We start from the raw sequence: 7,467 nt of genomic DNA, 5'->3' as shown, positions 1-7,467 counted from the left end.
TTGGTAGCCCCGATTTGAAATCCGACTTGTTGCTTGAAAAGCAGAAGAGTAGGGGTAGATTTTATATAGCTGTAAAATGATGGGAAAGGGGTCAAAACGGCATTTGTTTGTTAAAGTTGTTTTGAATTTAATGAATCTGCTAACTTCTGACATTTTTTACCGAAGCCAGAAAAACAGGCGAAGGGTTACAAAAATAGCTCTAGTTACAGATTGGTAGCCCCGATTTGAAATCCGACTTGCTGCTTGAAAAGCAGAAGAGTAGGGGTAGATTTTATATAGAAAACATTGTTTTCTGTAAAATGATGGGAAAGGGGTCAAAACGGCATTTGTTTGTTAAAGTTGTTTTGAATTTAATGAATCTGCTAACTTCTGACATTTTTTACCGAAGCCAGAAAAACAGGCGAAGGGTTACAAAAATAGCTCTAGTTACAGATTGGTAGCCCCGATTTGAAATCCGACTTGTTGCTTGAAAAGCAGAAGAGTAGGGGTAGATTTTATATAGAAAACATTGTTTTCTGTAAAATGTTGGGAAAGGGGTCAAAACGGCAGTTGTTTGTGAAAGTTTAAAAAACACATGGTAGTGCATTTAGTAAAACTGCTGTAACGTAAGTTCCATACTGAATAAACCTTCTCCGCATTTGACAAGCAGAGAAGTAGAGGGAAGTTTTAATCCAATATATTTTTGTCAAACTCTTTGGTTTAGTGGTCAAAATGATAGTTGTTTTGAATTTAATGAATCTGCTAACTTCTGACATTTTTTACCGAAGCCAGAAAAACAGGCGAAGGGTTACAAAAATAGCTCTAGTTACAGATTGGTAGCCCCGATTTGAAATCCGACTTGTTGCTTGAAAAGCAGAAGAGTAGGGGTAGATTTTATATAGAAAACATTGTTTTCTGTAAAATGATGGGAAAGGGGTCAAAACGGCATTTGTTTGTTAAAGTTGTTTTGAATTTAATGAATCTGCTAACTTCTGACATTTTTTACCGAAGCCAGAAAAACAGGCGAAGGGTTACAAAAATAGCTCTAGTTACAGATTGGTAGCCCCGATTTGAAATCCGACTTGTTGCTTGAAAAGCAGAAGAGTAGGGGTAGATTTTATATAGATGTAAAATGATGGGAAAGGGGTCAAAACGGCATTTGTTTGTTAAAGTTGTTTTGAATTTAATGAATCTGCTAACTTCTGACATTTTTTACCGAAGCCAGAAAAACAGGCGAAGGGTTACAAAAATAGCTCTAGTTACAGATTGGTAGCCCCGATTTGAAATCCGACTTGCTGCTTGAAAAGCAGAAGAGTAGGGGTAGATTTTATATAGAAAACATTGTTTTCTGTAAAATGATGGGAAAGGGGTCAAAACGGCATTTGTTTGTTAAAGTTGTTTTGAATTTAATGAATCTGCTAACTTCTGACATTTTTTACCGAAGCCAGAAAAACAGGCGAAGGGTTACAAAAATAGCTCTAGTTACAGATTGGTAGCCCCGATTTGAAATCCGACTTGTTGCTTGAAAAGCAGAAGAGTAGGGGTAGATTTTATATAGAAAACATTGTTTTCTGTAAAATGATGGGAAAGGGGTCAAAACGGCAGTTGTTTGTGAAAGTTTAAAAAACACATGGTAGTGCATTTAGTAAAACTGCTGTAACGTAAGTTCCATACTGAATAAACCTTCTCCGCATTTGACAAGCAGAGAAGTAGAGGGAAGTTTTAATCCAATATATTTTTGTCAAACTCTTTGGTTTAGTGGTCAAAATGATAGTTGTTTTGAATTTAATGAATCTGCTAACTTCTGACATTTTTTACCGAAGCCAGAAAAACAGGCGAAGGGTTACAAAAATAGCTCTAGTTACAGATTGGTAGCCCCGATTTGAAATCCGACTTGCTGCTTGAAAAGCAGAAGAGTAGGGGTAGATTTTATATAGAAAACATTGTTTTCTGTAAAATGATGGGAAAGGGGTCAAAACGGCATTTGTTTGTTAAAGTTGTTTTGAATTTAATGAATCTGCTAACTTCTGACATTTTTTACCGAAGCCAGAAAAACAGGCGAAGGGTTACAAAAATAGCTCTAGTTACAGATTGGTAGCCCCGATTTGAAATCCGACTTGTTGCTTGAAAAGCAGAAGAGTAGGGGTAGATTTTATATAGAAAACATTGTTTTCTGTAAAATGTTGGGAAAGGGGTCAAAACGGCAGTTGTTTGTGAAAGTTTAAAAAACACATGGTAGTGCATTTAGTAAAACTGCTGTAACGTAAGTTCCATACTGAATAAACCTTCTCCGCATTTGACAAGCAGAGAAGTAGAGGGAAGTTTTAATCCAATATATTTTTGTCAAACTCTTTGGTTTAGTGGTCAAAATGATAGTTGTTTTGAATTTAATGAATCTGCTAACTTCTGACATTTTTTACCGAAGCCAGAAAAACAGGCGAAGGGTTACAAAAATAGCTCTAGTTACAGATTGGTAGCCCCGATTTGAAATCCGACTTGTTGCTTGAAAAGCAGAAGAGTAGGGGTAGATTTTATATAGAAAACATTGTTTTCTGTAAAATGATGGGAAAGGGGTCAAAACGGCATTTGTTTGTTAAAGTTGTTTTGAATTTAATGAATCTGCTAACTTCTGACATTTTTTACCGAAGCCAGAAAAACAGGCGAAGGGTTACAAAAATAGCTCTAGTTACAGATTGGTAGCCCCGATTTGAAATCCGACTTGTTGCTTGAAAAGCAGAAGAGTAGGGGTAGATTTTATATAGAAAACATTGTTTTCTGTAAAATGATGGGAAAGGGGTCAAAACGGCATTTGTTTGTTAAAGTTGTTTTGAATTTAATGAATCTGCTAACTTCTGACATTTTTTACCGAAGCCAGAAAAACAGGCGAAGGGTTACAAAAATAGCTCTAGTTACAGATTGGTAGCCCCGATTTGAAATCCGACTTGTTGCTTGAAAAGCAGAAGAGTAGGGGTAGATTTTATATAGAAAACATTGTTTTCTGTAAAATGATGGGAAAGGGGTCAAAACGGCATTTGTTTGTTAAAGTTGTTTTGAATTTAATGAATCTGCTAACTTCTGACATTTTTTACCGAAGCCAGAAAAACAGGCGAAGGGTTACAAAAATAGCTCTAGTTACAGATTGGTAGCCCCGATTTGAAATCCGACTTGTTGCTTGAAAAGCAGAAGAGTAGGGGTAGATTTTATATAGAAAACATTGTTTTCTGTAAAATGTTGGGAAAGGGGTCAAAACGGCAGTTGTTTGTGAAAGTTTAAAAAACACATGGTAGTGCATTTAGTAAAACTGCTGTAACGTAAGTTCCATACTGAATAAACCTTCTCCGCATTTGACAAGCAGAGAAGTAGAGGGAAGTTTTAATCCAATATATTTTTGTCAAACTCTTTGGTTTAGTGGTCAAAATGATAGTTGTTTTGAATTTAATGAATCTGCTAACTTCTGACATTTTTTACCGAAGCCAGAAAAACAGGCGAAGGGTTACAAAAATAGCTCTAGTTACAGATTGGTAGCCCCGATTTGAAATCCGACTTGTTGCTTGAAAAGCAGAAGAGTAGGGGTAGATTTTATATAGAAAACATTGTTTTCTGTAAAATGATGGGAAAGGGGTCAAAACGGCATTTGTTTGTTAAAGTTGTTTTGAATTTAATGAATCTGCTAACTTCTGACATTTTTTACCGAAGCCAGAAAAACAGGCGAAGGGTTACAAAAATAGCTCTAGTTACAGATTGGTAGCCCCGATTTGAAATCCGACTTGTTGCTTGAAAAGCAGAAGAGTAGGGGTAGATTTTATATAGATGTAAAATGATGGGAAAGGGGTCAAAACGGCATTTGTTTGTTAAAGTTGTTTTGAATTTAATGAATCTGCTAACTTCTGACATTTTTTACCGAAGCCAGAAAAACAGGCGAAGGGTTACAAAAATAGCTCTAGTTACAGATTGGTAGCCCCGATTTCAAATCCGACTTGCTGCTTGAAAAGCAGAAGAGTAGGGGTAGATTTTATATAGAAAACATTGTTTTCTGTAAAATTATGGGAAAGGGGTCAAAACGGCATTTGTTTGTTAAAGTTGTTTTGAATTTAATGAATCTGCTAACTTCTGACATTTTTTACCGAAGCCAGAAAAACAGGCGAAGGGTTACAAAAATAGCTCTAGTTACAGATTGGTAGCCCCGATTTGAAATCCGACTTGTTGCTTGAAAAGCAGAAGAGTAGGGGTAGATTTTATATAGAAAACATTGTTTTCTGTAAAATGATGGGAAAGGGGTCAAAACGGCATTTGTTTGTTATAGTTGTTTTGAATTTAATGAATCTGCTAACTTCTGACATTTTTTACCGAAGCCAGAAAAACAGGCGAAGGGTTACAAAAATAGCTCTAGTTACAGATTGGTAGCCCCGATTTGAAATCCGACTGGCTGCTTGAAAAGCAGAAGAGTAGGGGTAGATTTTATATAGAAAACATTGTTTTCTGTAAAATGATGGGAAAGGGGTCAAAACGGCATTTGTTTGTTAAAGTTGTTTTGAATTTAATGAATCTGCTAACTTCTGACATTTTTTACCGAAGCCAGAAAAACAGGCGAAGGGTTACAAAAATAGCTCTAGTTACAGATTGGTAGCCCCGATTTGAAATCCGACTTGTTGCTTGAAAAGCAGAAGAGTAGGGGTAGATTCTATATAGAAAACATTGTTTTCTGTAAAATGATGGGAAAGGGGTCAAAACGGCAGTTGTTTGTGAAAGTTTAAAAAACACATGGTAGTGCATTTAGTAAAACTGCTGTAACGTAAGTTCCATACTGAATAAACCTTCTCCGCATTTGACAAGCAGAGAAGTAGAGGGAAGTTTTAATCCAATATATTTTTGTCAAACTCTTTGGTTTAGTGGTCAAAATGATAGTTGTTTTGAATTTAATGAATCTGCTAACTTCTGACATTTTTTACCGAAGCCAGAAAAACAGGCGAAGGGTTACAAAAATAGCTCTAGTTACAGATTGGTAGCCCCGATTTGAAATCCGACTTGTTGCTTGAAAAGCAGAAGAGTAGGGGTAGATTTTATATAGAAAACATTGTTTTCTGTAAAATGATGGGAAAGGGGTCAAAACGGCATTTGTTTGTTAAAGTTGTTTTGAATTTAATGAATCTGCTAACTTCTGACATTTTTTACCGAAGCCAGAAAAACAGGCGAAGGGTTACAAAAATAGCTCTAGTTACAGATTGGTAGCCCCGATTTGAAATCCGACTTGTTGCTTGAAAAGCAGAAGAGTAGGGGTAGATTTTATATAGAAAACATTGTTTTCTGTAAAATGATGGGAAAGGGGTCAAAACGGCAGTTGTTTGTGAAAGTTTAAAAAACACATGGTAGTGCATTTAGTAAAACTGCTGTAACGTAAGTTCCATACTGAATAAACCTTCTCCGCATTTGACAAGCAGAGAAGTAGAGGGAAGTTTTAATCCAATATATTTTTGTTAAACTCTTTGGTTTAGTGGTCAAAATGATAGTTGTTTTGAATTTAATGAATCAGCTAACTTCTGACATTTTTTACCGAAGCCAGAAAAACAGGCGAAGGGTTACAAAAATAGCTCTAGTTACAGATTGGTAGCCCCGATTTGAAATCCGACTTGTTGCTTGAAAAGCAGAAGAGTAGGGGTAGATTTTATATAGAAAACATTGTTTTCTGTAAAATGATGGGAAAGGGGTCAAAACGGCATTTGTTTGTTAAAGTTGTTTTGAATTTAATGAATCTGCTAACTTCTGACATTTTTTACCGAAGCCAGAAAAACAGGCGAAGGGTTACAAAAATAGCTCTAGTTACAGATTGGTAGCCCCGATTTGAAATCCGACTTGTTGCTTGAAAAGCAGAAGAGTAGGGGTAGATTTTATATAGAAAACATTGTTTTCTGTAAAATGTTGGGAAAGGGGTCAAAACGGCAGTTGTTTGTGAAAGTTTAAAAAACACATGGTAGTGCATTTAGTAAAACTGCTGTAACGTAAGTTCCATACTGAATAAACCTTCTCCGCATTTGACAAGCAGAGAAGTAGAGGGAAGTTTTAATCCAATATATTTTTGTCAAACTCTTTGGTTTAGTGGTCAAAATGATAGTTGTTTTGAATTTAATGAATCTGCTAACTTCTGACATTTTTTACCGAAGCCAGAAAAACAGGCGAAGGGTTACAAAAATAGCTCTAGTTACAGATTGGTAGCCCCGATTTGAAATCCGACTTGTTGCTTGAAAAGCAGAAGAGTAGGGGTAGATTTTATATAGAAAACATTGTTTTCTGTAAAATGATGGGAAAGGGGTCAAAACGGCATTTGTTTGTTAAAGTTGTTTTGAATTTAATGAATCTGCTAACTTCTGACATTTTTTACCGAAGCCAGAAAAACAGGCGAAGGGTTACAAAAATAGCTCTAGTTACAGATTGGTAGCCCCGATTTCAAATCCGACTTGCTGCTTGAAAAGCAGAAGAGTAGGGGTAGATTTTATATAGAAAACATTGTTTTCTGTAAAATGATGGGAAAGGGGTCAAAACGGCATTTGTTTGTTAAAGTTGTTTTGAATTTAATGAATCTGCTAACTTCTGACATTTTTTACCGAAGCCAGAAAAACAGGCGAAGGGTTACAAAAATAGCTCTAGTTACAGATTGGTAGCCCCGATTTCAAATCCGACTTGCTGCTTGAAAAGCAGAAGAGTAGGGGTAGATTTTATATAGAAAACATTGTTTTCTGTAAAATGATGGGAAAGGGGTCAAAACGGCATTTGTTTGTTAAAGTTGTTTTGAATTTAATGAATCTGCTAACTTCTGACATTTTTTACCGAAGCCAGAAAAACAGGCGAAGGGTTACAAAAATAGCTCTAGTTACAGATTGGTAGCCCCGATTTGAAATCCGACTTGTTGCTTGAAAAGCAGAAGAGTAGGGGTAGATTTTATATAGAAAACATTGTTTTCTGTAAAATGATGGGAAAGGGGTCAAAACGGCATTTGTTTGTTATAGTTGTTTTGAATTTAATGAATCTGCTAACTTCTGACATTTTTTACCGAAGCCAGAAAAACAGGCGAAGGGTTACAAAAATAGCTCTAGTTACAGATTGGTAGCCCCGATTTGAAATCCGACTGGCTGCTTGAAAAGCAGAAGAGTAGGGGTAGATTTTATATAGAAAACATTGTTTTCTGTAAAATGATGGGAAAGGGGTCAAAACGGCATTTGTTTGTTAAAGTTGTTTTGAATTTAATGAATCTGCTAACTTCTGACATTTTTTACCGAAGCCAGAAAAACAGGCGAAGGGTTACAAAAATAGCTCTAGTTACAGATTGGTAGCCCCGATTTGAAATCCGACTTGTTGCTTGAAAAGCAGAAGAGTAGGGGTAGATTCTATATAGAAAACATTGTTTTCTGTAAAATGATGGGAAAGGGGTCAAAACGGCAGTTGTTTGTGAAAGTTTAAAAAACACATGGTAGTGCATTTAGTAAAACTGCTGTA

This window comes from Salvelinus fontinalis, chromosome 34 (genome assembly GCF_029448725.1).
Source record: "Salvelinus fontinalis isolate EN_2023a chromosome 34, ASM2944872v1, whole genome shotgun sequence".
Lineage (NCBI taxonomy): Eukaryota > Metazoa > Chordata > Actinopteri > Salmoniformes > Salmonidae > Salvelinus > Salvelinus fontinalis.
Note: the sequence above shows the minus strand (reverse complement) of the source record.